This window comes from Pezoporus occidentalis, unplaced genomic scaffold, assembly GCF_034315485.1.
Source record: "Pezoporus occidentalis ecotype Australia unplaced genomic scaffold, CSIRO_AGI_Poc_V1 ctg88, whole genome shotgun sequence".
In the NCBI taxonomy this organism is placed as follows: Eukaryota; Metazoa; Chordata; class Aves; order Psittaciformes; family Psittacidae; genus Pezoporus; species Pezoporus occidentalis.
This window is the reverse complement of record NW_026916242.1, coordinates 2525081-2552265: the sequence shown is the minus strand read 5'-3', so window position 1 is coordinate 2552265 and position 27185 is coordinate 2525081. Positions and strand designations below refer to the sequence as shown.

The 27185-nt window shown below is 39.7% G+C and overlaps 1 protein-coding gene across 12 annotated transcripts in view; it reads left to right on the top strand.

The window, feature by feature from the left end:
- The first annotated feature begins 341 nt into the window (after positions 1-341).
- B3GALT1 (beta-1,3-galactosyltransferase 1) overlaps positions 342-27185 on the top strand; it is a 204657-nt gene continuing 177813 nt past the window's right edge. For 8 of the 12 annotated variants that reach the window (XR_009961962.1, XM_062604698.1, XM_062604694.1 and 5 more), the window contains exon 1: positions 342-528. The gene's annotated coding sequence lies outside the window, so the exon portion shown is untranslated. Of the gene's footprint in view, positions 534-27185 lie in introns of all 12 variants that reach the window. The other 4 variants (XM_062604695.1, XM_062604693.1, XM_062604691.1 and 1 more) reach the window with 2 other exon arrangements.

The following is a 27185-nucleotide window of genomic DNA, read 5'->3' as shown; positions in this document are numbered from 1 at the left end:
TAGCGGAGCAACAGAGGGGCAGTGCGAGACCGGCTCAGCCGCAAGCGTTACCGCTGCCAGCACCCACCGCCGGGGCTTGGAGCGCGACCCGGAGGGGCCGAGTCCCTGCCCTAGCCCCTCTCGGACCCGAGTCCGCTCAGCACAGCGACCCGTTCACCCCCACCGCCGTCCCCTCGGGCTCACTCAGACGCCTCTCACCCTCGGCCACCCCCTGCCTAGCGCGGCGCCCCCTCCCGGAAACAGCGCTGCCGCAGGGGCGAGCTCCCATTGGTCTCCTCTCGTCACACCTTCCCTCCTCCTCGGTGCTGAGCGGGCGGTGATTGGCTACTAGTCTTTGTCAGTCGGAGAGGGCGAACCCTGCCGGTGCACGGGCTGCGCGCTCGAGGGGCGGGTGCTGCTGCTGGGCGCCGCGGCGGCTGGTGCGGCTGCAGGCGGAGCAGTGATGCCGGCTGCAGGGCGGCGTTTGGCAGCGGGAGCCCAGCACGGAGCGGCGTGCGCCCAGGTGGGCGAGGGCGGCGAGCGTGGCCGGTAAGGTCCGTCCGCGGGGAGGAAGGATGCTTGGCTCCGTGCGCGGCCGTTACACCTTGGGCTGATGGGGCTGGCAAAGCTCCGGGCGGCGGTACCGGCGCAGGCGGAGAAGCGGGCGGGCAGGATGCCCAGGGTGGGCGGCAGCGCTGGGCGGCGGTGGGCCGCAGCGGGCTGGGGTCGCGGGCGGGCGCGGTCGGCGGCCACCCCTTACCGTGCTTTTCGGCGTGGCGGTCCCGGCCGTTCCCTGTCCTGGTCCCCGGGCAGGACTGGCGCCGCGGTTGGAACTTCGGTGCCGCCGACCGGTTGGCGGCGGCCGGCGGTGCCCGCGGGTGCCACGGCGGGGGGCGACACTACCTCTCCAGTCGGGTCTGGTGGAGCGGCTGCGGTACTCCCCCTTTCGCTCCTCCGTCACCTCGAGAGGGCTGCTCGGAGAGCGGGGCGGGGGCGCACCGCACGGTGCCGCTGGTGCGGGGCTGCGGGGGAGGTGCGGGTGGTCGCTGTGAAAGGCGGACGGCGCCGCGTCCCCGCACCCATCCGGCGGGGTGCTGCGGTCCCGCCTTCCGCAGCGGGAGCTGAGGAGGGGGGCAGCAGGCGGGACGGCCCCGGCGGGTGCCGCTCTGCGCGGGGAGCGGCCTGGTGGCGGTGCTGCCGTCGGCCCTGGGGTGAGCGGCGCGGCGCGGTGGGGCCGTGCGGTCGCCTTTCCCCCGCGGAGGGGTCTTACTCTACCGACCGCGGTCCCGGGCGCTCAGCTGGGCGATTCACGCGCGGCGGAGCTGATGGAGGTAGTGGTGGTCTTGTGGCCGCAGACCGTTACCTGAAGTTGTTAGAACAGTTCAAAGAAAAGTTATGCTAAAGTAAGCGTAACGGTGACGGTTGATACGTGACCACTGGCTGTTGAGACGGAGGAATTCCAAAGTTGAAATCCCGCTTATCCCTGTGCACTCTTTTTCATTGTTCTTCAACCTCCTATACTTTCAGTGATAGGAGAGAATATTGGAAGGCTTTGAAGTGTTGTCAAATCTTTTCATTTAGAAAAAATAGAGAGCTTTTGCGTGCTCTTTATAAGCGTTAATGTAAACATTCAGAATCTTGATTGTATAACATTTTAAGGAATTGTTAGGATGCTGCCAGACTTTCTAATGATGGACCTGATCCTTCAGTCGTGGAAATGGAGAAGAGTTTTGATACTGATTCAGTAGGAAGCAAGGCAGCATCCACAATGAACGGTTGAAGAGAAAATTGTTTGTTATATCTTGATAATTTTGCATGCTATGTTTTGGACATATTAAACATTAAAAACATTGTCTGCAGGAAAGAAGAGCATCCAGTTTGATTCAGTGTTTTTTTCTCTTGTAGCTGTAAGCTTTCATCCCTACTTTCTAGGAGCGTATTGATTTGGTTCTCTCTTGTTTCAGAGTATTCTGATACATTAATTAAGTTATAAAGATGCATTCAATCACGTGATGCATAACTTGCTTTCAGAATTTTTTAAAATCATGTGGTAGGTGGCAAGGATGAATGACCAGTGCGAGCACCGCACCACAAATACACACTGTGCTTTGAAGAGCTGAAGCCCAGTTTTACAGCTGAGAGGAAGGCACTAGGAAGTGTAAAAGCCGGAGGTGTGGAATTTATAACTGGTACAGGTTAATATTGTTGCTTCTTGACAGAATGTAAATTCCTAATGAAATTTAAGTTTCTCATACACAACCTGGATAGATCCAGATTCTGGATAGATCCAGCAAATGTAGTATTGGCTAACCACTTTTTCAGAAACCTCATTTAGTTCACTGGAATCAATGTCTTCAGAGTATTTTAGGTTCATTTAGGAAGCAGTCCTGATCCAAGTACATTGAAGATAGCCATGATGCAATGTCTGAGATGTGCTCAGTTATGCCAGTCTGCCTTATACCCCACTTGTGTTTTCCTTGTGTGCCTTCTTAGAAAACTAATTTTATTCGTGGTGGTTTTATAGCAAAGACCAGTAGAATTTTTGCAAAGATTGCAGGCTGAAAACACCAAGCCTTCCCCTCCCACCCCCCACTTCCTTCTTGTGAGTGACACCACATTTTAATCTGAAAATCCCGGTTTTGAGTGGGAAAACTGTAGAATCTTCAGCACATGAGGAGTCTTTAGTTATGATACTCATTTCACTGTGATTGTTCTTCAGGAGGACCTGCATACAAGAGAATGTATGCCACTGTATTTGCTACATAGCCTGTCTTTGTCTTAACTTTTTTTTTTTCCCCAGAGTTCTTAAACATTTTCTAAAAAATCAAAATATTTCAATTGTATGTCCTCAGAAGGGTGCTCAATTCAGTGTTGATTTCTCTTTGTTAATTAGTAATCAACTTTTTTGGAGCAGGGATTGTCCCACCAATAAAGTGAATATCTATTAACTATTTACTTATTAAAAATATTAATCACCTATAGACTTACTAATATTCATAATTATTGTCATTAAAAATATTCATACTCTAGTTAAAGCTAGAGGAAAATGCAGAAATTTCAGAGGTGGTTAGCTTGCTTTTTATAGCTTTCTTCTATATAGAAGAAAATGAGTCCATCTGTATGCCTCCCGACTAAAAGGAAAGTCACGAAAATAAAAATTTTTTTATTTTCCTAAGGTGCTTTTATAGTAGTATTTTTTAACAGGGAAGCACTGCTGTATGCAATACAATAAGAAACTGGGAACTGAAACAGTCCTGTCACATTCTTCAAGCTGCTGCCTATATAGTTGCTTAGATATAGATACTAAAATATTATTGATGTAATTTGCCATGAGTAGTAGGAAAATGATTTCTTTTGATACACTAGGGAAAACAAGTGGCATGCTTTTTTATATATAAGTATGTGTGTACGTTTAGTTGAACCCCTGAAGAGTTGCAGAGATCACAGAAAAGATGAATGAATGAATGATGTATCTCCTAGTCATATTGGATCATGAAAATGGTACACTGATCTTTTTGAAAAAGCTATTGCTGTTTTTGAACTGCAGTTAAAATACTGACTCGTAGCTGTTAGCATGGTCTCCAGCAAACACAGTGACTGTAAACGCTGATGTATGGAAGCTTTGCAGAATTCCAGAAAAACAAGTATAAAATGCCTCCACATCAAGGGTTCCCTTTTTACTTACTCTCAGGCTTCAAATGTCTCCTATCTGCTGCTGCCCAACACTGCCATAGGCATATGTGAATGACCAAGATAGCTGTTCTTCAGCTCTTCTGTCTCTTGTGAATGCTTTCCAAGTAAGTTAACAAAAGATGGTCTTAAACAGGACATGGGAGTTCAGCTCCTGATGCTGAGGACACAGCTCTTCAACAGCGTAACAGAGGGAGAGAGGTGAATGAAGATGGGCAAGTTGTTCTTTGACTGATAGGCAGACAGGCATAAATTTTGGCGGAGCTGTGCAGACTGGAGATGTGTTGATGGCTGAGATCAGCTTTCTAGAGCTTATCCAGGAGAAAGAAAGGTTGTTCAGGAATCTCTCTATGCCCTGGGGTGGCTTGTAGTCTAGTATTAATACAGAGATAAATCAAGGTCTGATAATGAATTATAAATTTCATTTATGAGCACACCCCTCTTCTTGTATCATTACCTAAAATGTAAAATGCTCAGTATTTTGCAGGTTTAGTGGGGCCCGGACACTGTGAAAACCTTCCTGCATTCTGATTTTGTAGCTCTCAATTTAACCTCTCAAACAAATGGGTGTCATCTAAATATCTGCTATAGTTACTGTACTTTTTTATTCCCTTTAGAATTGAAATGTGTAATTTAACATATAAGGTATCACAACATACATTCATGAAGTACGTAAGTGTACATTCTTTCCTTCTGACTAACAAGAAGTTACCAAATACTGGAGAGGAAGCTAATGGTTAAGAGTGAAGTGGATAAGAATATGCTATGCAGCTGAGACCACATGAGAATTATGTTGAGCTATATTATTAATTTCTTTGGAGCATTGCCAGCATACCTTACTCTTTTGCAGAAGGTGTTCTGTATTATCAGAAGCCTCAAAGCATCTCAGTTATATGCCCATCTCATGTATAAATACTTATCCTAGAAGAGAAGGGCAGAGAATACCTTGCAGATACTGACTTCTGCATTCATATTTTTTAAGACTGCCCTCTGTGTAACAGTAAACTAACTCTTGCCGTCTTTTGAGACGTGGTATGGTAAAAATGTGAATGACTAGTATGCCTAGCCTTCTTTCCCTTCAAGCTGTTCTGCAGCTCTGCTGTTTGAGGAGCTGATGTTTGTTGCTTTTGTCCCTCAGCAGGTGGCTACATTTTCACTGAAATAGCAGATCCTGCTGTGGAACATCATCTGTGGCTTTGTGGGGGTCGCACTAGCTGGAGTAATTCAAATATTTCCTCCTGGGTCTGACCCTTATTTTTGTTTAAAGATATATTACTAATTTATTGCTTAATATATGATATTGTAATTTAGTATTTATAATGAAGGTCTGCTATTACTCAAAACCTGTGGCTTTCACAGCAGATAAGAAGCAGGGATGTAACCTTTTTTGTGCATTTGTGATGTTTGGGTTTTTCTGTGTGTTTTTTGTTGGGTTTTTTGTTGTTTCTTTTTTTGTTTTTGTTTGTGGCTTTTTTTTGTTTGGTTGGTTTTGAGATTTTTTTTTTCTTTTTTTTTTTTTAACTCTCCAGAGCTTACCAGAAGAAATCGGAGAAAAAACTGAAATTAAGAATATCAGAAAAGCTCTCTTGGGTCATACCAGTGGCCTTCATACGTAGGGTTTGGTGTCCAACAGTGACATTAAGGGATGCTATTTAGAAGCTTTAGGTAATCCTAGCCACTTTATGTATCTGTTCCCTTGTATTCTTCCCTCATGCTTAGTTTTGACATTAGGGATGGTAGGTATATATCAGGCTCAGTGTTTTTAGAGCCCATTTGTGGAACTGCCAACCAAGAACTTGCCTTTTTCAAACTTGCTGATGCTCATTGCCTTCACAGCCTCCTGTGGTGGTAAGTTCCAGAAGCTTACTACTAGCTTTGTAAAGAAGCACTTTAATCTTTTATAAACTAATGCCTTACTAGCTTTGTCAAATACCCCTCAGATCTATTACTGGAGGGCAAAGCAAGCAAAAGTTCTACATTAGTTTATTTACCACCTTCATGATTTGATTGATCATATCTTGCTTCAGCCTTCTCTCCAACTGAAGAGCCTCCTTAGTCTCTTTTTTCTGAGGCAGGCACTCCATCCTCCTGATGATTTGTTTGCCCTTCTCTGACTAGAATCTGTTATTGAGATGCAGAGACCAGAACTTCAGACCACAGTTGTATAAATGTGCTCTGTTTTGTTCTTGGTGCCTTTCCTCATGATGCCCAGTATTTTGCTGGGTGTTTTTGATTGCTGTTGAAGATAAAACTGTTTATTCCAGGGGTCTGTCTATAATGACTCCTAAATCTCTTCTCTGAGTCATTTGTCAGGATGGTGTGTACTTGTTTTAGAGTATTTTTCAGTAGATATATTAGCTGACATATATCTGCATTGAAGTTAATTTGACATCTTTTTGTCCATTCTGAGTTTTGCAAGGTGTTTCTGGCATTCTTTGCTGTCAACATGGCATTAGTGCTGTGCTTGAAGTCAACCTAATGTTTTTGTCCTAATTTTGCTAAAAGGATCATTCCTTATCATTTTTTCATGTGTGCATCTGAGAGGGATAAAAGCTTGGTGGCAGATCAGCCATGGTGTTCATAATGTTAAAAATGGCTAGTACATAACATAGGTTTTGCTTTTTGCTGTTTCCTTTTGGTGTTTATTCTTGTTTGGTGGTTTGTTGTTTGTTTGTTTGTTTTTTTTTCTTTGGACCTCAGTACGTATGAGCTCAGAAGAATGCCAGGTGTGTCCAGAAACCCAGACCAGATAAAAAAAGAAAGAAAACTCTGACAGGTGCCATTCATAGCACATAATCCAACTGCAGCAAATGGGAAATAAGAATGGTGGCATATGGTATTTGATCCACATTGATTGCTGTTAAAATTATGCTTAATTAAAACTAAAGAAGCTTTTAAAAATACCGAGTGCAAAGTGATGTGTACTCAAATAACTTTAATGCTTTCCTAGTCTCTCTACAGATTCACTACATAACAGTCTTAACTGGAATATCATCTAATTAATCACCTTCCATTTGTGAGCTACATTCTGTAGTAACGTGAAAATAATAAGCAAAGCTTTTCCCCTCCTCCCTCTCAGAATCATCAGCCAAATTAGAGGTTAGGCTGGAAGCCCACCATATAGAACGGATTTCTTCATGTTCCTTGTTCAAAACCACGCTAGTCATTTGATATTCAGAGCATGTCACTTAGAAGAGCTGCTGCATTGCAAACAGCACTGAGAGTAAGATTTAAAAGAACATTAGAAATGTATTATTAGTGTGCTGCATAATTACTTGGTGATACTTAGTGACTTCAGCAGTGTGTCTGTGATGGTCCTGTCTTCCTTTCTCCTAGTCACAGTGACTCCATCCTTCTTAACCCTTTGCAGAAGCACTTCTTTGCACATTAATCTGGCAAAAGACAATTCCTCCCCACTGGCCACTGGTTTAAAAAAATAACCAACCGACCGAAACACTTTCTGCCATCTTGAATCTGCTTCACAGAGGACCATGTGAAGAAAGATACAAGGGAGGGTGTAAAACTATGAAGGTAAATGCAAGAAAAAAGCAAGATGGTTGAAAGCCAGCAGTTAGATTGCCTTATGTGCTTGTCAGCCCCCAGCCTGAAGTGCTGTTCTTTTTCTTAATTTATTGTTGCTAAAGTACTTAGCAAAAGTACATGCCTGTTTTAGAAGTCAACCTATTGCTTTGTTAATTTAAATATTTAGCTTAAAGAATTATATTTACATCCTCTGAAGGAAGGCCCCAGCTGATCTACTATCTACTGATGAGGTCATCTGCTTGTAAATCTGGCTAAAAGACTGTGATACCGGCTGTAGTTATTTGCAGCAATAGGATGCTTCTGTTCAGTTTGTTTTGCAGTAACACGATCCACCAAAACAGCCTTCTCAAGGTAGCAGGTATTCCAGTGTGTAACAAATAAAATATCTCAACTATGTGAATTTAGTAATGGGTGGTTTTAAGTCAGCTTCCTGATGTATTTAATGGGTGCTGTTTACCAGAATTTGCAGTAACCAAAGACAAGGCAGTTGTTTGCCACAGGGAAAGGTTTTAGCGTATTCCCTTTGCATGGTGTGCTTGAAACTTGCCTGGTGCTAGTTCGTGACAAAAGTGTTTTATGTACAGTAGCTGCAAAGCCATGGTTGGCTTTCTGTTGGCCGATGCAACTCAAGATTAGTTTTATGTGGAATAGTGAGTTCGTGGTAGCCTGCAAGGATGTCACGGATGAACATAGACACTGTTAGTGTGTAGTCTACCTAGTCTTTTTTCTCATCATTATTTCTAGGCCATGGTAATGTAATTGATGAATCTGTGTTAATTTAGCAGCATACTGATAGAGCAGTGCCACTTGCACTGCTTATCTGCCTTAAACAGACTATCATCATAAAAAGTGGAACTTGTCTTCCGTTGTGTCATCGTGACAGTATCTTCTTGTTTTAAGCTGTATGCAGTCATTCACCTAACATTTTTATAAGGTAATTCAGAATCATCAGCCAAATTTTTCCGGTGTACTTCCCTAGAAAAAATATTTTCATGTAGGCAGGATGGTACATGTAAAGGAAGCCACACAGCTGTGGGCATCCACAGAATAGTCTAAACCAGTGAATTTCTTCTATGTACCTTTTCTAAGATGACACTTCAAATTTCAAGAAATCATTCAGTTTGTCAGGCAGCTACTAAGTGTGGCATTAGTATGTTCATGGCATTGCACTGTAAAAATTTATTTTTACAAAGGTTTATTTCAAGGTTTCAGAATTTTCAAGACTTTTCTGTGTAGAAAAAGAAAACATTTTTCTTAACTTTTAGACTCTGTGGAAAACCCACTAGTTTTTCTTTTTGCCAAGCTTTCAAGTAAGCTAGGTGTTTGCTAAAAGGCCTCAGAAAAGGCTTCTTATTTCAAATGTAATAATAAACCAAATCCTGCTATATGTAGTTCACAACTGCATTTGCTTAAAATAAGCTAGAAAGTAACATAGCACTTCTAAAAGTTGGCTGAAAGGTTCAAATGTATTAGCATAGCTGATCGTACTACAGGTTTTCATTACATGAATTAAACTTCAGAGGAAAGTTCCTCACCAAGATAGTGTCAGCTAGGTCAGGGTGAGTCTGATGTCTCAAGTCTACATGTATTTGCTCGGTATTCACCTCTGTCCTATCAGTTTGTTAAAGAGCACTTCATGACTTCTGCTCTGTAATACCTACTGCACAAATACTTTGCTTTGTTGTAGCTCAGGTGAAAAAATATTTTGCAAACTGAAGAGACTTCTCTACTTGCTGGAAATTTTCAAGTGGGGATTTCAGATTACTGTTTAAAGTCAGACATTCCCATTGATAAATCAGGGGTAGAAATAAAGGTCTGAAATAGAATTTGAGTATCCAATCTGCTACTGATGTTGCAAATTAGATCATATTAAACATTTCACATGGAAAATATACTGCTGCTGAGATAAAATTGTTTTATTCATATATTCTATCTAGTTTATGAAATTAGAACTCAATGGGAGTAGAATTCAACACATTATGGCCTAGTTACAAGTGAGGAGGAGATACCGAAATACCATATTATGGGTATCTTACTCAGAATATTTCTCTGGAATATTCTATGTTTGGAATATTCTGTAATATCTGAAAAATCTTGATAGGTGTGAGTATGAGCAAAAAAAGTTTGCATAGAGGCATCAAACACACACAAAAAATACTTAAACCAAGAACTAGCTTCTAGGAGTTCTGGTTATTCAGCAATGCCCTCACTTAAGAGGGAAATGAAATTCTATTGTTTTACTGGCATAAATTCTAAACATAGACAGCTCTGAAAAGTTTCAAGCTATGATGTTTGCTGTGAATTGTTTTTCATTTGTACAGAAGAAACAGTAATTCTTCCTCTGTAAAATTTGGCATTGGTATCACCTGAAGGCTCCTGCAGAGTGAATTCGGTATTGCATCTCACATTGTAAAACTGCTCTTTGTCGTCTAACACAATTCGACCGTGTTGTAATCTTATGAATGGTCATGACAAAAGTAGGTGGCAAGAGAATTTGCTTAAAAAAAAAAAAAAGCCAAAACCTTGCCTGCAGGTTTTTGAAGAGGGAAGTCATGCCATAGCATCGGTTCTCTACTTCCAGACATGGTCATTTCAGTTTTCTGAAACAAAATTCATTAATTCTTTTTAGAAAGTGAAAAATAAAATGACATACTGCAGAATGACTCAATAAAAATGGCACAGAAAATAACTAAGGCATAAGTAACTGGTTTTCCTCAGGAGGTGTTAATGCTTGTACTTGGGTATCAAGCCATAGGAAAGTGTGAGGATGTATTGGATGGTGCAGCAGAAGTAGTGCATTGTGTCACAGGGAGACCATTGCAGTAGGTTTTGGCTGGGTTTTGTTTACCCTGTAAAGACTTCTTAGAACAAAGCCACTGCACCTGGAGGTAGAAAACTTCCATGAGCCTCTGCTGTTGCTGCATTTCATCGCTGTTTTTTGACTGAGGTTTCTGACTGTTGATGGCTGGGTTATTGTAGATTATTATGGGTAGGTGTCATGAGACCACAAGCTTCCTTAGAGGCAGGCACCAAGGCATAGGAGTTGGAGCCTGGGCCAGCCCATACCCTTTTTTTTTTATAACTTTCTATATTATTATATTAACCACAAAATCTGGGGAAGCCATGTGTAGTTAACGTGTTGTCACAGCTGAGGTCACCTGGAAATCACCTTCATAATTTGAAAACTCTGAGAAAGGAAAATTTCTTTATAACCCAGTAAAAGTAAGCAACATGTAAGTGCTAATGGAACTTGTCTTTATAAAGTATGTCCCTGTTTTCTATGTGGTCACTCAGCCAAATTACTGCAAACTTTCATTTCACTGTGAGATACTTGTTTGAGGTGACTGCCCTGTAGTGAGACTTCTGACGTGAGCAAACAGGTGAATTATGTTTGAGCAAGTCCTATGCACTTTGTACAGTTGTCAGTGAAATGAAACCTTGGACCTGTTGTAATTTCTGTGTAAGACTTTTTGCACTCAGGTGGTTTTGACTTTGCATGTTATGTGATATTTTTGAACTTAGGGTCTGCATTATCTGTAATTATTATCAATTCAGTTCTTTCTAGCAAGACATCGGCAAGGGTTCTGTATGGTTTTCCAATTTTCATAGATCTACCCAAACTTTCTTAAAATCTGTTTTGCCTGTCTTTCAAACTCTACCAGTTTTTACGTTGTTGGGCCAATATGACTTATCAGCAAGGTTCCATTTACACAACGTGAGGTTGTTTGAAAGTAATTTTTAATCACAGTTTCAACAACATGCCTTCAAGCAGCTGTTACATGCTTATATGTTTTAAAAGGTGTTTTGTAATTCTCTTTAAGATACAGGATGTGTGCACAAACAGAAAGAAGTGTTGACTTTAAACATTCACTGAATAGAAAGAATAGTAATTAATACTGTTAGTTTTAGTATTACATTACAAATGCTTTTAGTAGTACTTTTGTCTTTGAGTCTTTGAGACTGAGTTATCTGTAGAACCAGAAGATTCTACGCTGTGTAGCAGAAACATGCTGTCAGTTTTGGCTCCCAGACTTCCTGTTGCACTGAGCACCAGAGCAGATTTACTTAGGCTAGAGATGATCAAGAGCAGGAGTCCTGGCTGTAAGTGGCGGACCACTTTCCAAGTTCCATGCTGACCACTGCATGCTCAAACCAATTGATCCCAACCACTGGAGAGCAGTTGGGAGAGCCAGATGAGATCTGCTGGGTCTGAAGGAGCTCTGAGACAAGGCCATACATGTGTATGTGGTGGCACTTGTGTTTATTGGATGGGTGAAGCTCAAGGGTACTACAGTTTGGTCCTCTAGGAGCCAAGTGGCATAAGCCAAATCTGTGTTGGTGCTGAGGATGCTACGGAATCAAGTAGCGGTTAACTGGCTTCCTGACAGCTTGTTTCCCTTGCAAAGTGGGAACTTCATGTAGGGCCTGGCCTAACATTTCCACAGGTGTGATAAAAATGCTGATCAGAACTTTAACTTTCTCAGTTCAAAAATCCTTCTATATATGCAATACGTACATATTTATTTATGCATGCCTAAGTTGTTCATTCATTATGTTGTCCTGTAAATTCTGCAACTGCTTTAGTTTAGTTTTGTACATGTTATCCTTATGTGCCAGGATTGCATAACCCACTGGATTACATTTTTGCCTGATTTGCCAAGAAGGGTATAGTTTAAAACCGGGTAGCTCTGCTTTGTTATCTGATGGATTGTTTCCACAGAAACAATAAAATATATATTTGTTTTTTTACTTTTGTATATTTTCCTTGTTGAAAAATAAAATCATGTAAAACTTTTGAAAGTGATGACCATGTCTTTCATATGTAAAAAAATACAAATAGTTGTACTCTGTTTCTTTTGCTATGTAGTGACTTGATAAGAATATAGTTAATATTAGATGGATAAGAATGCCCAAGTTAGAGACCAGGTTCTTTCATGGAATATTAAAATCTATGTGATCATTCTTCTCTGTCTCAAAAGACAAAGATTTACAGGTTTTGAACAGTACTGAAAGAACCATGGAGATGATGTGGGGTTTAGAAAATCTGTAGTGATTCAGACCTGGTTCAATTGAGGACTTGAAAGTGGAAAACCACTTTCTTTTTACTAGTAAAACTTATGCTAAACATTCTTCAGTGAGATACAGTGACATGCTTAAAGACAAATAGATTTTTCTAGATGTATGAGTAATAGAGCTATATATTGTAATGAAAATTCAGGAGGTGTTTCCTGTGGAGCATAGCACTAATATTTCAGGTATAACCAATACGGAACTGATTAAATGGTGTTGGGATGTTGGGACCGGTCTTGTTAAACATCTTTGTCGCTGACATGGACAGTGGGATTGAGTGCGCCCTCGGCAAGTTTGCCGATGACACCAAGCTGTGTGGTTCGGTTGGTATGCTGGAGGGAAGGAATGCCATCCAGAGGGACCTTGACACACTTGTGAGGTGGGCTGATGCCAACCTCATGAAGTTTAACCATGCCAAGTGCAAGGTCCTACACCTGGGTCGGAGCAATCCCAGGCACAGCTACAGGTTGGGCAGAGAAGAGATTCAGAGTAGCCCTGCAGAGAAGGACTTGGGGGTGATGGTCGATGAGAAACTGAACATGAGCAGGCTTCAGTGTGCACTTGCAGCCCAGAAAGCCAACCGTATCCTGGGCTGCATCAAAAGGAGCGTGACCAGCAGGTTGAAGGAGGTGATCCTGCGCCTCTACTCTGCTCTCATGAGACCCCACTTGGAGTATTGTGTGCAGTTCTGGTGTCCTCAACATTAAAAGGACATGAAACTGTTAGAACAAGTCCAGAGGAGGGCCATGAGGATGATCAGGGGACTGGAGCACCTCCCATATGAAGAAAGGCTGAGAAAGTTGGGGCTCTTCAGCCTGGAGAAGAGAAGGCTGCATGGAGACCTCATAGAAGCCTTCCAGTATCTGAAGGGGGCCTATAGGGATGCTGGGGAGGGACTCTTCATTAGGGACTGTAGTGATAGGACAAGGGGTAACGGGTTCTAACTTAAACAGGGGAAGTTTAAATTGGGTATAAGGAAGAAATTCTTTCCTGTTAGGGTGGTGAGGCACTGGAATGGGTTGCCCAGGGAAGTCGTGAATGCTCTGTCCCTGGTGGCGTTCAAGGCCAGGTTGGAGAGAGCCTTGGGTGACATGGTTTAGTGTGAGGTGTCCCTGCCCATGGCAGGGGGGTTGGAACTAGATGATCTTAAGGTCCTTTCCAACCCTAACTATTCTATGATTCTAAATTGCTTTACAAGGAAAAGTTGGTACCATGGTAGCAAGGAGTACTACAGGCTAACACTGCCTCTATCTGAAGATGTATTGTTTTGTGGCAATGAAATATTATTATAACCTTGTGCACCTCTAGAGAAGAACTTCAGCTGTAGCTCTCTGGAGTTATTCTTCAAACAGTATTATTATTCTGCCTAAATAATATTTATCCAAAGAACAGCTACAATAAACAAACTCAAGAATGAAATGGCTATGTTCAATGTTAACAAATGCATAGAAGGCAGGCTAATATGTAAATATGTAGATAGAAATAAAATAATAAGTAAAAATAATTGATTGCCAGGTGAGTTTTGCATTGAAGTCCTTATCCAAATCCCACTGGACTAACTAAAAATGATCTCTAAGACCTCAATTAATTTCAGTCAACCTTGAGCCTTTTACACTCTTCCATGAGAGGAAAAAGCCAGGACTGCCCTGAATTCCAGTGAATTCAGTTTTCAGGATTTAGGTAGCTAATACACCTTCAGTGCGTTTAGCAGCTTCTTCCTGAACGTAGTGTTGTGGGACTTTGTAGTTTCCTTTTCCATAAAAACTGGAACCTGCAGGTTCATCAGGATAGTATCTGTTCTGTTTCATAATGTTTGTTTTATCAGGGCTTAGGAGGACTTAGCTTTTGTGGTATTTGTTTACTGTCAGTAATACCTTGCTCAATTCTTGCACTGTATTTGGTCTGGAAATAATGAGAGAGATAAACCAGTGAAAACTATGTGAGTTTGAGCTAGAAATTTATGTTGGGAGCATAGTTATTATTAAAGTTGACATGCATTTTAAGGTTTTAAAGGAGTTTTGAATTCTCAGAGGAAAGGGAACTTTGTGTTGTTCATTCAGTCAGGATTTTTGACAGTAGTCTCTTCTCCATTTAATGTTTGAGATACATAGCTTTCAGTGATATTAAGGGGAGTTTTGAATGTATATCCAAGAGACAGAGCAATTTGATATTCAATAAAGTGAGAGATGATGGGAAAGATCAGATGAATAATATTTTTCTAACTTATATTAAGGTTTTCTTTTGCAGAAAGAAGTTTTATTTATTTCACTTTTTATTTACCTAATATTTAATTTATTTATTTTACTATCTTTTACTTAACATAAGTTTAAAAAATTGCATTTTTAAAAATGGACCAGAAAGTTCAATTAAAAAATGGTATGCTCTGTTTTACAAGGATGGTTTGAGAATTCCTTATATGTTATTTTTTTTCTCTGAGTGTAAACTATGAAAAACTATTTTTCAGTTTTTCCTTTCTGATCCAACTTTTTTTCATACATAGGAAGACATGCCATACACATAGAGGGCTTTGTTCCTTTCAAATATACACCTTTTTCATCATTTAGGGAGTTAGTATAACCCAGTTATTTTTTGTTATGAGGAAGTACAGAACTGTACTAAAAGGCCTTATCTAGATTTTTTTCAGCCTGTTATTCACTTAAAAGACTATTCACCTTCCCCTCTCTTCTTGGTATATTATGCCTTATGTACTGGTATGGAAATTGTTCTTTTGATTATGTCATTAATATATTTACAGATGACCTGACCTTGCAGACCTAAAGCACATAAAGCTCACAGAAAAGTCAATAGGATGTTTGTTTGTGAAATGAGAATCTTGCTGAACTTAAGACTGTACTGCTAATAAAACTTTGCATCAGTCAAGTTGGTATTATGCATCAATATCATACCAACTACACCATATTGAACTCTCTTACGGGAATGCATTTTGAACTCCAGTGTTTACACAATGCAGAAGTGATGAATACGTGGCTCTAATGGAAATGCCATTTTTTGGTGCCAGGTAGTTAGTTACCCAGTGACACTGAAGATGATTTCTTTGGTTGAGGAATTGGGCATGTCATTGAGCAGTGTTCTGGGTAGGATTCATTTCAATGGCATTTTATTCAATCAGCTAGTTTCTGTATAATGTGCGACTTCTGGTGGCAGAGACATATGACTTCTTACAAAATGCATGTCTGCTTGGTGAAGTCAGATGGTCTCCAGGACCCTACTCTAGGGCCATGTCAAAACTTGGCATAAACTTGTATGTGAATTTCATTTGCAATTTTTTTCAGGGTCAGTTTCACTAGAGGGAAATCATTGAGGAAGATGCTTAATGTGTAGCTGCTTGCTAGACATGCTGTACTTTTTATCACAGAGGTATTGATTAAAAGAGGTGTTGTTTATTGTCTTTTCCTGTCCTCCTGAAAGGAGAGATTTCATTCCCTCTAAAGCTTTGTAACAGTTGGGAGATAGATAGAATTTCCAAAATTGAAAATGTAGGTCTGCTTTGCTTTTACTCTTTGCTGTTTAAATTGCTGTTGTCTGTAGCTAGCTAACAGGTGCTGTTGTCTGTCCTGGAATTGCTGTCTTTTTGACCATCCACAAGGCTACATGCCCGTGGAAGCTGATGTAGATCCTAAATTCTTCAGCCTTTAGAGCGTTTCTCCTTTGAATTGATAAAATTACGTGCATGCACTTATTTTTAGACCATCTGCACATATGTTTCCCAGCATGATAGAAAATGGTACAGGAGAACTGGTTAGGCATTGTGAACAATTTTGGAAGCATGAAGGTTATGTGCCTTTTAGAAAATAATGTTGCAGAAGAGGTGTTTTTTTTGCAAACGTGCAGCAGTAGTTTTTTTCAGTTGAATTTGGTAGAGGTGACAAGTGTTGACATCTATAGAACTAGAGCTCATCTCTTTATCCACAAAAACAAACACAGCACAAGCAGTAGCAACTTTAATTAATCTCCTCTGTGCCAATGTTTTTTGTCTTTTATAATTTAGTATCAACGGCCAGTGATCAAATTTATACACAGCTTTAATTTTTGCTTAGTTACTGCCTTCAGTTGAAGATTTTTCAGGGTTGATGTTAAATTGCCAACAAGTCTGACATTAGCAGTGCTTTATTTCTGATGTGGACAAAATATTCAGTAAATTACTCTAAATAAGCAAAACTACACTGAAACTGTATTCCCTCTGTGTGCAGAACAAAGATACCCAAATGACTCCTGTACTAGAAGCAATATAATCACAGTAGCATGAAGCCCCTTTATATGTTAATTGACTCAGCTGAGAAAACAAGAATGGTATAACACCTAAATTGAGCTGTCTGTCTCTTCACTGAACCCAGAGTCAATCATGTGACTTCTAAGAATCTTGTCATTTTTATGTTTAAGTAGAAAACAAGTTCTGGTAGCAGGATTGCCTGCAAATCTCATAAGATTTCTTCTGTGTCCAGTGCTTTCTTGTATACCAGTATTATATAAAGACAGAAAGAGAAAATGCATAAATGAATGTTATTTAGAATAAAAATGTCTCTAATTTACCTTAAAATATTTGCTGTTGAGAAAAAAGAATTAGAGATAATAGAGCTGTAATCTAATAAAGAAGTTAGTTTTGGGATGTTCTCTGTCGTTTTGGAAAAGTCAGAGATTTACCTTATGCATCATTAAAAGAGGATGTTGTGATTTGGTAGGATTCATTTGCCTGTTTGTTTTACTTTCCAGATTAAATTATTTGCTCTAATGTTCACTAATGCCATTTTAGATGCACAAAAAATCAGTAGCATATTCACTTGCTTTTCTCAAAAGAAACCTGTACTGGGTTTAAAAAAAACCCTCACCACTTCTTGGCAGTTGATGGTATGCAGCCCTTTACATGTATATACTATGTTTTAGCCAGGGATTTCTTTCTTTCATTCGACAGACATCTTTTATTTAGGAGTTGGAAACAAGTGCAGTTATATACAAATGTCATGTGGGTCTGTAGAAGTTGGTCCTTGACCATCTATAATTTAATAGATTCTGTATGTACCACTGCAGCATGAACTCAGTGTAATTCTGTTAGGCCTCAATAGAACTTTCTTTTCATGCTCATGAGGTTGTCTCAAACTACAGTGTATTTTTTTTGTGTATTTTACATATATGTATACAAAGATATTATTATTAGACTGTTGACTGAACTTTACGCATGACTCAAGACAGGTGCCAAAAGCTAATAATTGCAGATGCTAAAGCATAGTGGTGTAGTTATCACTGGTGAGCTATCAGTAAGAGAACTCTTAACAGCTTCACCATTTAGCCATGCTGAAAGGCCAGAGAAAAGGTGACTTTTCAAAACTGTTGCAGAGAGCCTGTCTCATCATCACAGGTCCTTGGGTTTTGAGATACTGAGGGATGTTCAGCCTGGAGAAGGCTCCAGGGAGACCCGGTAGCAGCCTTCTAGTCCCTAAAGGGGGCCAGCAAGAAAGCCGGAGATGGACTTTTTACAAGGTCATGGAGGAGGGAATAGGACAAAGGGGATGGCTTTAAATAGACAGAGGGTAGATTTAGGTTAGATTTAAGGATGAAATTCTTTACTGTGAGGGTGATGAGACAGTGGCACAAGTTGCTCAGAGAACTTGTGGCTGTCCCATCCCTGGCAGTGTTCAAAGCCAGGTTGGATGGGCCTTTGAGCAACCTGGTCTAGTGGAAGGTGTCCCTGCCTGTGGCAGGGGGCTTGGAACTAGGTATCTTTAAAGTCCCTTCCAATCCATTCTGTGATTGGATTGCTAGGAAATATGCTTTGCGTAATGTCAGATCAGCACTGTTGGTTGGCTATTCTTGTCTGTGTTGACTATCACTATGTTAAGTGCAACAGTCTAAGAAAGATATGGAACCTACTCTAAAGAACCATAGAGCTAGACCCATTGTATAAATATGCCTAAAGTAAGATTAACATTTTATGTGGTGAAGCTGAATTAATGGTCCAGATTCAAGCAAACTGGTACCATAAGGTATCAAAGATGCATTGTCTGCTTCAGTCTTCCCCTGTTCAGCAGTTCCCTCATATTTTATTTTGGTAATGGTTTTGGTTCACCAAGAGAGCCCTACAATGCAGTACCACAACAGTATCAAACTAGCCATTGCTTGAATGTGCTAATCTAACCAGCCTGGATAACAGCAGAGTTGGAGGTTTGAATTTATTTATATGGAGAGTTACTGTCTGCTGTCACACTCTTTCCCCTGACAGAGGAGAGAAATTTGTACCTTTTGATACTGTTTAATGGAAGGTTCTGTTCATGTGTGAAGTATTAATTAGCTGTTGTTATTTAGTTCTTTTTAAAAATATGGTGTGTTAAATGAATAAGAATCTCACAACAGACACATCTTCTATTCACTAGGTGTGATGTCAGCATGAGTCTAGTGTTTTTAAACAAGGAACAGTCATTTCTGGCTCTCCCCAGATATTTACTAAGTTCAGTTAAATAGACTTGGGGTAACATAGGAAGTCTACTTAAAATCTTACAGTCCTTTAAAAATATCCCATTCAATGTGTAAATAAAGCCCAACCAAAAGATGCTTTCTGTTGTTCCACAAAATAAATTGAGGTTCTCCACTCTTGCCAGCATGCTAGGAGTTTCATTTCCCATGTAAAATGGATTTCTAGCTCATGACATGATTATAATTCTTGTATAAATGATTAGTTTTTATTGGGAAGATATTTCTCATTTTTGAAAAACATTTTATTTTCCTTGGTGCTAAAATTATTGAGGTGGGAGGTTTGCAAGAGAGAAGCTTCAGTATCAGAACCCAAACTAGGCAAAGGGCTAAAAATGCATCTTAAGGACCATTAGTCAGAATAATTTGAACTGACAGTAGCCAGCATTGTTTTATATATGAAGTTCATAAAATAGCAGGTTGGTTTCTTTAGCTGGGAAAAATACCTAAAGGGGTATATTTTTGCTGCAGTTGCTAGGGAGCAGGTTGTATTATATCTGTGGGATACAATGGGAGTCATGTGAAATGCACCATGCTGATAATTTATTTCAAAGTGGTGAGAGCTGAATATTACATTTACAGAGCACATCTCATTGTATAAAATAAGGTGAGATGGATGCTGTTAGTAATGTTAGGTGACAGAGCCACTGTGGTATACAAGATATAGTACACGTGTCAGTAGGCTGTCAAGAGCATATCATTCCTTCATGATTCATAAGTTGGGCTATGATTAGGTAAGCAGAAAATTAATACATTGGCGAGATGGAAGAGCAGACCATATGAGAAGGAAAACCAGTACTGTGTCTCAGTTCAACAGATAGGGAATAAACAAGGGTGTGAGAATCCCAGGTTGTGAATTCTTTTTAAGACAAGTTCATTGACCAGGAGTCTGTTTTGCCAGTAGTATGTTGTTTAACAAAATTAGGATGCAGGAATTACAGAGGGATCTGACTGACCCTGCTCCAAATCGAGGTTGCCATTGCATTTGGAAAAACCGCTGCTTATCTATGAAATGTCAACATATTTAATAGAAACCTTTTTAATTACTTGGTTATAGAACTTCATCATTTTCTCCCAGAATCTTGTCAGGTTGGAGTTATTTCTGTTGAGAACACAGCCTTTACATTTTGGTATTATTAAACCTGTAAATGTAATATGTAAATTACACAACCATAACACTAATTTCTTACTTTTGAAGCATTAAGGATATCCAAAAATTATCCCAGTATTGGTTTCAATTTTAATATCATATTTAAAATTTCACAAATACAGTTTTTTGTATCAAATCAATACCCTGATACTGTCTTGAAGCTTAAGTTAATTGCTTCATTCCTTTGAGCACTGGTGCAGTTTTTTCCCACAAACTGTATGCAGAGATCTAGTGTGTTTTCCTCAGCAATTACTTCATTTGTTCAAAGTGAATTAGAAAATCAGAAATGTTAGGAACTCTCGTTAATTAGATGATTAAAGAACCCGGCAAGCACTGTGATGTTCAAATGAAAACGAAAGGTGTTCCTTAGCATTTTTAGGCCATGCTAGAATTCAGTTAAGGCATTAATTGGGCTGCCACAAAAGGTTTTGCAATCTCTTGAACTGTTGTGTGGCATATGTTTATAGCTCTCGACCAATTTTACCTTTCTAGGCTCAGCCATCTCACCTCGAAGGATGCTTTTAATAAGCAATCTTACTGTAAGCTGTCTGAAACATGAGGTTATTTCTAACAGCACTTGGAAACTCATTGGACTTGGCCTTCACAAAACTTTTAAAGCAGATTCTTGACTAATACATACTATCAAAATGCCGCTGAAGTTACTGAAGTTATGACTATGTACACTAGCCAAGGATTTTTCCACAGAAAGCCTTCATAATCTGCTTTTGCAGGTTACTGACTTTCCAACCTTTTCTAAATGATAGAGGGTTTATTGGTTTTTTTCTTTCTTCTCTACTCAGCTTTTAGGCATTGACTCTTCCTTTTAGCCTCCTTCCCACAGTTTAACTTCTCTTAAGTTTTTCATAAAGGACCAACATTTTTTCCCCGAAGAGATCTTTCGTACTGAAGCAACATCTCAAATTGATTGCAGAGGCTCTGTTCACTGTTAAGACTTCGTGTGATTCCTTCTTTTGAATAGATTTGTTCCATGCACATTGTAGTGTGGAAAAGTTAATTTCAGAAATGCTCCTTATTAAATGAAGTGCAGAAACATTCTTCTGTAACTTTTTATATTTTTCTGTAATTGATTTCTATGTGGCTTATAGTTTCATAAGTTTTAATTGTTGTTAATTAATGTGTTTTTCATTTAGCTGTTTTGGTTTGCTTTTATGAATGAAGGGTGTAAAACTAATCACTCAAAAAGACTTAGACATTATATTTGATGTTGTATATAGTTTTCTACTATCCCAATTTCATTCTACCTTACTTCTGAAATAGCATAACATTATCTTTGGTATTAATAGGAAGAAGAATATTTTATAAAGAAACAGCCTAACATCTAAAAACTTTTATTTTTTGGGTTTGTCTCTTAAAATATGAAGTACATTATTTCTATTCCTCCTTAATTCCTAGTCAAATTAACTGTTCAGACCTGAACAGTGGGCATGGGTGTCATGGTTTATCCCCTAGCCAGACAGCTTGTTCACTCACTCCCAGTGAGTGGTGCTGGGCTGAGAGCAATCGAGGGCCCCCGCTCCCGGAGGAACGGGGAGGAGGATCGAGAGTGCAACTCCCATGGGTTGAGACAAGAACAGTCCAGCAACCAATGTACAACACAAATCACCACCGCTACCACCAACGACAACAATGATAAGAGAAAATAACAAGGGAAGAGAATACAATACCACTGGCCAAGAAACGAGTCCCACCCGGAAGCCTGTGTCCTTCCGGGTAACTCCCAGTTACATCCTGGGCATGACGTGCTGTGGTATGGAATACCTCTTTGGCTAGCCTGGGTCAGGCGCCCTGTCTCTGCTTCCTCCCGGCTTCCCCTTCTCCCTGGCAGAGCATGAGGCTCACAAAGTCCTTGGTCAGGGTAAACATCACTTAGCAACCACTGAAAACATCGGTTTCACCAGCACTGTTCCCAGGCTGGAAGTCAAAACACAGCACTGCACCAGCTACCACAAACATGACTGCTACTGCTGAACCCAGGACAATGGGAAACCCCAAAGCATGGTCAAATACATTTGCTTTCCTTGGTACAGTGAAAATCTTTGTGTTTTTTTAAATATCTGCTGTTGCAAATCTTCTTAAGATATTTTCTTTCAGTTGGAATGGTTTGTACTTACAAGAAGATTGTTGTTTTATTACCAGTAACGATCCTAATACTCATATAAGCTGTTTCTTAAATTCCTTGAGAAGTCTGTATAAAAGGTAGCGAGGACTACGAGTTTCTTATGCATTCTTTCTGAAGCATTAGAGCTGCTGGAGCAGTAAGGAAAACATTACTTGTAGCTGACTTTGTAGTTTGGCATTTTTCAAATCTTATTTCCTCTGTTATTTAGAATGGGCAAACCCATCCCACTTGGATCTTTTAGCCGTATAAACCAAAATCTGTGTTTTTTTGCTGAAGTCCAGCTCTAATTTCTTAGCATCTTTTTGTGAAACTAGACAAAATTTTGTTATGTCTTGTTTAAAACAAACCCTTTCAATCTCAATATGCCAGGTGAGTTGTCTGATGTTCCCAGAGATCATGCTCAGTCTTTATAATGAAGTACTATTTTTCCTTTATGTCTGTGAAGGAAGATGTGATTTTTAGGTAAATATCCCTTCATGAAGGGCATTTATAGCAGACTGCAGTCAATTCCTGGTGGTTATATTCACAGAAGTCCGTTACAGCAACATAGTTTAATTTCTGAGATAGCCAGTTAATATTGCAAAATGGAACATCTTTCAGGAAGCACATTTCATTTTAGAGCCACTCTATCTTTGTATTATTGTATGTAGTAGCATTGTATATTGCGTTGTTACTATTGTAGTATTTTTCCTCACACACATCTAACTTAGATGCCTTTGCACGAGGCAGTGTAAATGTAAAGCAGGACAGCAGCACTTGAAATTTGCCGTTAATGATTGAGTCCACATTAGATTTATGAATTATAGGTATCTCTGAATTTGTCATTCTTGCTGTCAAGAAGAAGCATGTTTAAAGGAAAGGAAATATCTTCTAGTAAGTGCTATTTTTACAGAGCTTAGCTTGATGTATAATGGCCTTTTTGACAATCCACTGATTTCTCTCTACCTTGGAAGATCTCTTAGATCAAATGAGAATTCAGGGTTTCAGCACAGGTACAAAATTTATAAAGTCAACATGATTAGTTATGTCTTGCAGGCAAATTATCTTTGTGCTTCCAGTGTTTTTCATTTTTCAATACCACTTCAAGTTAATGGAGAAGAAATATTCTAGAACATTACTAGTGGGAAAAGGATGTAACAAGTAAGCACATTAGCAATAACCTGTTTTATACAGTAGCTACCTATTAAGTTGATATTTGCAAGTGCTAGTGAACTGTATCTGTATTTTGTGGAGAGTGAAAAGCCTCAGCTGTTTATCAAGCTTGTTTATGTGAGCCTGGGGAGGTGGAGGGAAGGTGTTTTTTGTTGTATGTGTTTGGGTTTTGGTGTGGTTTATCTGTTGGTTTTTTTTTTTTTTTTTTGGGGGGGGTGTTTAAAATTGCACTTTGCACAAGATGGGGATTTTCAGGCCCTACGGAGGAAAATCATATAGTAATAGTAGTGCATTCTAATTTTACCATTCGCTGTGCTTGTTAAATTTGTTGGAAACAAAATCAAGTAGGCTTTGACACTGGGCTCCTAAAACACAGAGATTTACAGGAGGCAAAATGAACGTTTGTGAAATCTCTATTTCAAGAGCAGCAGTTCCCCAATGTGTAGGCATTCATATATAAATCCTGAGCCCTCTCAGGGAAATGTTAAGGAATTTGAGGTGTGGCATAGGGAAAATACTTGAATACTGTTTCTTCTCCCATAATCCATAAAAATATCTACAATATATAGCTTGTTTGGCTGCAAGGGTTAACTGAACAATGTTAGGCTGGTAAAACTTGGTTTGACAGCAGTAGTCCCGTAAGAAACAGCAGCCAAGTGTTGCCATAATGTCCTTATAACTTCTTTGTCAGAGCAAGGGTTGGCATTCTGTTTGGTTAGTTTACACCACATACATGCAGTTCTTAAATGTACAAAGAGAGCAATTTTGTGACTAGTAGAGTAGTTCACAGCTGTAACTGCATGGTGAAATTCTGACACCTTGGGTTTAATGTCATATCCATATATTCTATATTATTAGTGCTACACTCTTCCTGATGAACCTATGAAGTTTGAAATCAAAATATGTTCTGGGCACAGACAGCAACCAAACTGCAAACAAAATCACATGAGTTTGTACAAGTACTGGGTGACAGTATTCAAAATCTAAATATATCTATATATATATATATATATAAAAAGATTGCAAAAGTTTGGTTTTGTCTGAGTGTGCTGGTGGGATAAGATTATGTAACTTTGTAGAAGCACACTGGCATTTAAGCTGACAGGATGTTTCATCATTTATCATGGGCATCAAGTTGATGAAAACAAAACAGGTTTTCAAGTGTTCGTTTTATCTTTGTAATATGCTGTAATCAGGATGTAATCTCTTCTGTTATGGGCTAACCATACACTCAAGGGTACTTCCTTTGTCGGTATTTTACTAAAGGCATGTTTCTTACCCAAGTATATTTAAAACATTTATATTCTCTCCCTGCAGAGAAGGACTTGGGGGTGTTGGTCAATGAGAAAATGAACATGAGCCGGCTTCAGTGTGCACTTGCAGCCCAGAAAGCCAACCATATCCTGGCTGCATCAAGAGGAGCGTGACCAAGCAGGTCGAAGGGGGTGATCCTGGCCCTCTACTCTGCTCTCGTGAGACCTCACCTGGAGTATTGTGTGCAGTTCTGGTGTCCTCAACATAAAAAGGACATGGAACTTAGATTGGATATAAGGGGGAAGTTTTTTACTGTGAGGGTGGTGAGGCACTGGAATGGGTTGCCCAAGGTAGTTGTGAATGCTCCATCCCTGACAGTGTTCAAGGCTAGGTTGGACAGAGCCTTGGGTGAGATGGTTTAGTGTGAGGTGTCCCTGCCCATGGCAGGGAGGTTGGAACTAGATGATCTTAAGGTCCTTTCCAACCCTAACTATTCTATGATTCTGTGATTAGTGATAAAGTCCTCATAATTTCTGTATGATTCAAGTATGTGAAGTGTCAAAACTTAAGTACTGGAACAGAAGAATTCTTATAATGCCAGTTACTAAGGAAAAGGTTTTCAGAATAAAATAGTTTGGGATTGGTTGTTTGGGTTTTTTTGTTTGTTTGTATTTTTGTGTGTTTGGGTTGGTCCTTTGTTTGGTCTTTGTTTTTGTTTGTGTGGGTTGGGTTTTCGTTTTTGTTTTTTTTTCTAGAGTCACTTCTAAGGAAAGAAAAGAACAAGAAAGGGATTTCTTGGATCTAAAGAGAAAAATAAAGGCTCAATTAGCATGAATGAAAATTTTGTGCCAAGTCTCTCAACCTCTGTTGAAGGGCCTTTCCCTGAAATATGATCATAAAATGCCTATTTTTATCTTCCAGTTATATTACAAGATAACAGGCTTGTGTATTTCAAGTCTTTAGCCATACAAAGCTGTACAAATCCCACAGTATCTAGGGAAGAAACCTGAGGTATTAAACACCTAAATATTTAAAGACAAAAGAGAGCTATAAAAAGAAATTAATTATCAGTCCTCAGTGGGATTTTTGTACCCTTAGTGGATAGCTAGCTTTAGTCTTTTTGAAAGATAAATACTATATAGAAACCAATTTAGTAACAGGGAAGACTAATTTCAAAACATACTTTTTTCCATTTGAGTTATATTTATGCAAAGAGACCACAAATTAGTGAAAGTGGTACAATCAATGTTCATTGGAAGAACTGTTTTGTAATTAGAGTTTAGTCTTCAAACAACCTTTCTCCTTTGCAGTCCTGCATTTGTTCTTCCTTGCTTGGAATAGTTTGGGCTGCACTAAACACAGGTTAACGCATGCATGTTTGCCAAAGATTGAATGGACTATAGCAGAGACATGGGCTGGGGGAAGGAGGATGCTTCTCTGGTGTTCTTCGTTGCAGCCATGGGCTAGGACTAGAAACTGTTTCAGGCAAAGAGCACTATAGCTACGTGAGGTTGTAGCCTAAGGCAGTGTACCTCTACATTATCATTTATGTAGTATAGATGTTATAAAAGTACATTAAGCGGTTTGTCCTTGATGTGAAGAAGTGATCTAGAGAATCTGAAGAGTAGTGAATCATCTTATTTTGCCATTACACCCTTAATTTTCATTTCAGTGTTTATCCCAGCATTTCCACCCAGCTTATCCCAGCTTCCACCGTCCCACCCATGGGATGGTTGTAAAATTGGTTATTCAAGTTTTTAAGACAAAGAAAAGGATCTATAGGAGTGACACAAAACAAAAACCCTAGTGAATTACAGCCAAGGTCAAACAATCCTGCTTCTAGTGAAGATTCTGCTGTCACTGCTCAGCAAGCAAATATTAAATTTCAAACATTAGGTTTTGACTCATTAAAATTCTTTGGTCCTTCTCAGAGCTCTGTTTTCTGAGGAAAGGAGTGCTTCTACAATGTAGTTTGTTTAAATTAGATGCAAGTGCTATTGCCTCTAAACATATTTGTCATGCTTGTGGATGGTTTCGTGTTGTATTAGTGGAGATATTTTTCTGGATGAATCAGCTTAGCCCAAATCAGCAATATAACAGAATAGTACTTAGAACTAATTTAGTGGTATAGTTGAACATAACATAAAGAATGCTGAATAACATAAAGAATGCTGTCATTCTGAGTTCTAAATACTAGCAATTTAATGGTTAGCATAGTGGAGCTGGAGATGTACACTGAAAATTGCTTTCTGTCCAGGGTTCAAAGGGAATCACCTATGAGCTTGTTACAGACCACAGTAACTTTGTGCATGACTGGCAAAAGGCCTTTGTCATCAATCTGTCCTGACTAGACTCAGCTGGTGAACGTGGCTCTAGGAGCTACAGGTTGTCTGCAACTGTGTGGGGATCAAGGTGAGGTTCAGCCAAAGCAGGTAGCTGCAATCCAGACTGTCAAGAAGTATTTAAGCTGAATTGTGTTAAAGCTGACTTAGTAGCCATCTACCCAGGGAGTTACCACCTGTTCCTCCCTACCCACAACTAGCTACTCTTTCTGGAGCCACAGATCTAAGTGGGAAAATCTTTCAGTAGCAGGTATACCTTAGTGAGCAGGGAGCAACTGATGAGCGGCTTCCTTCAGCGCGCTACATTGTGGCATCATGTTTTGAACCATGGTTGACTCCAGTTACCAACTGTAAGGACAGTCAGTCAGGCTTGAGTTAAGTG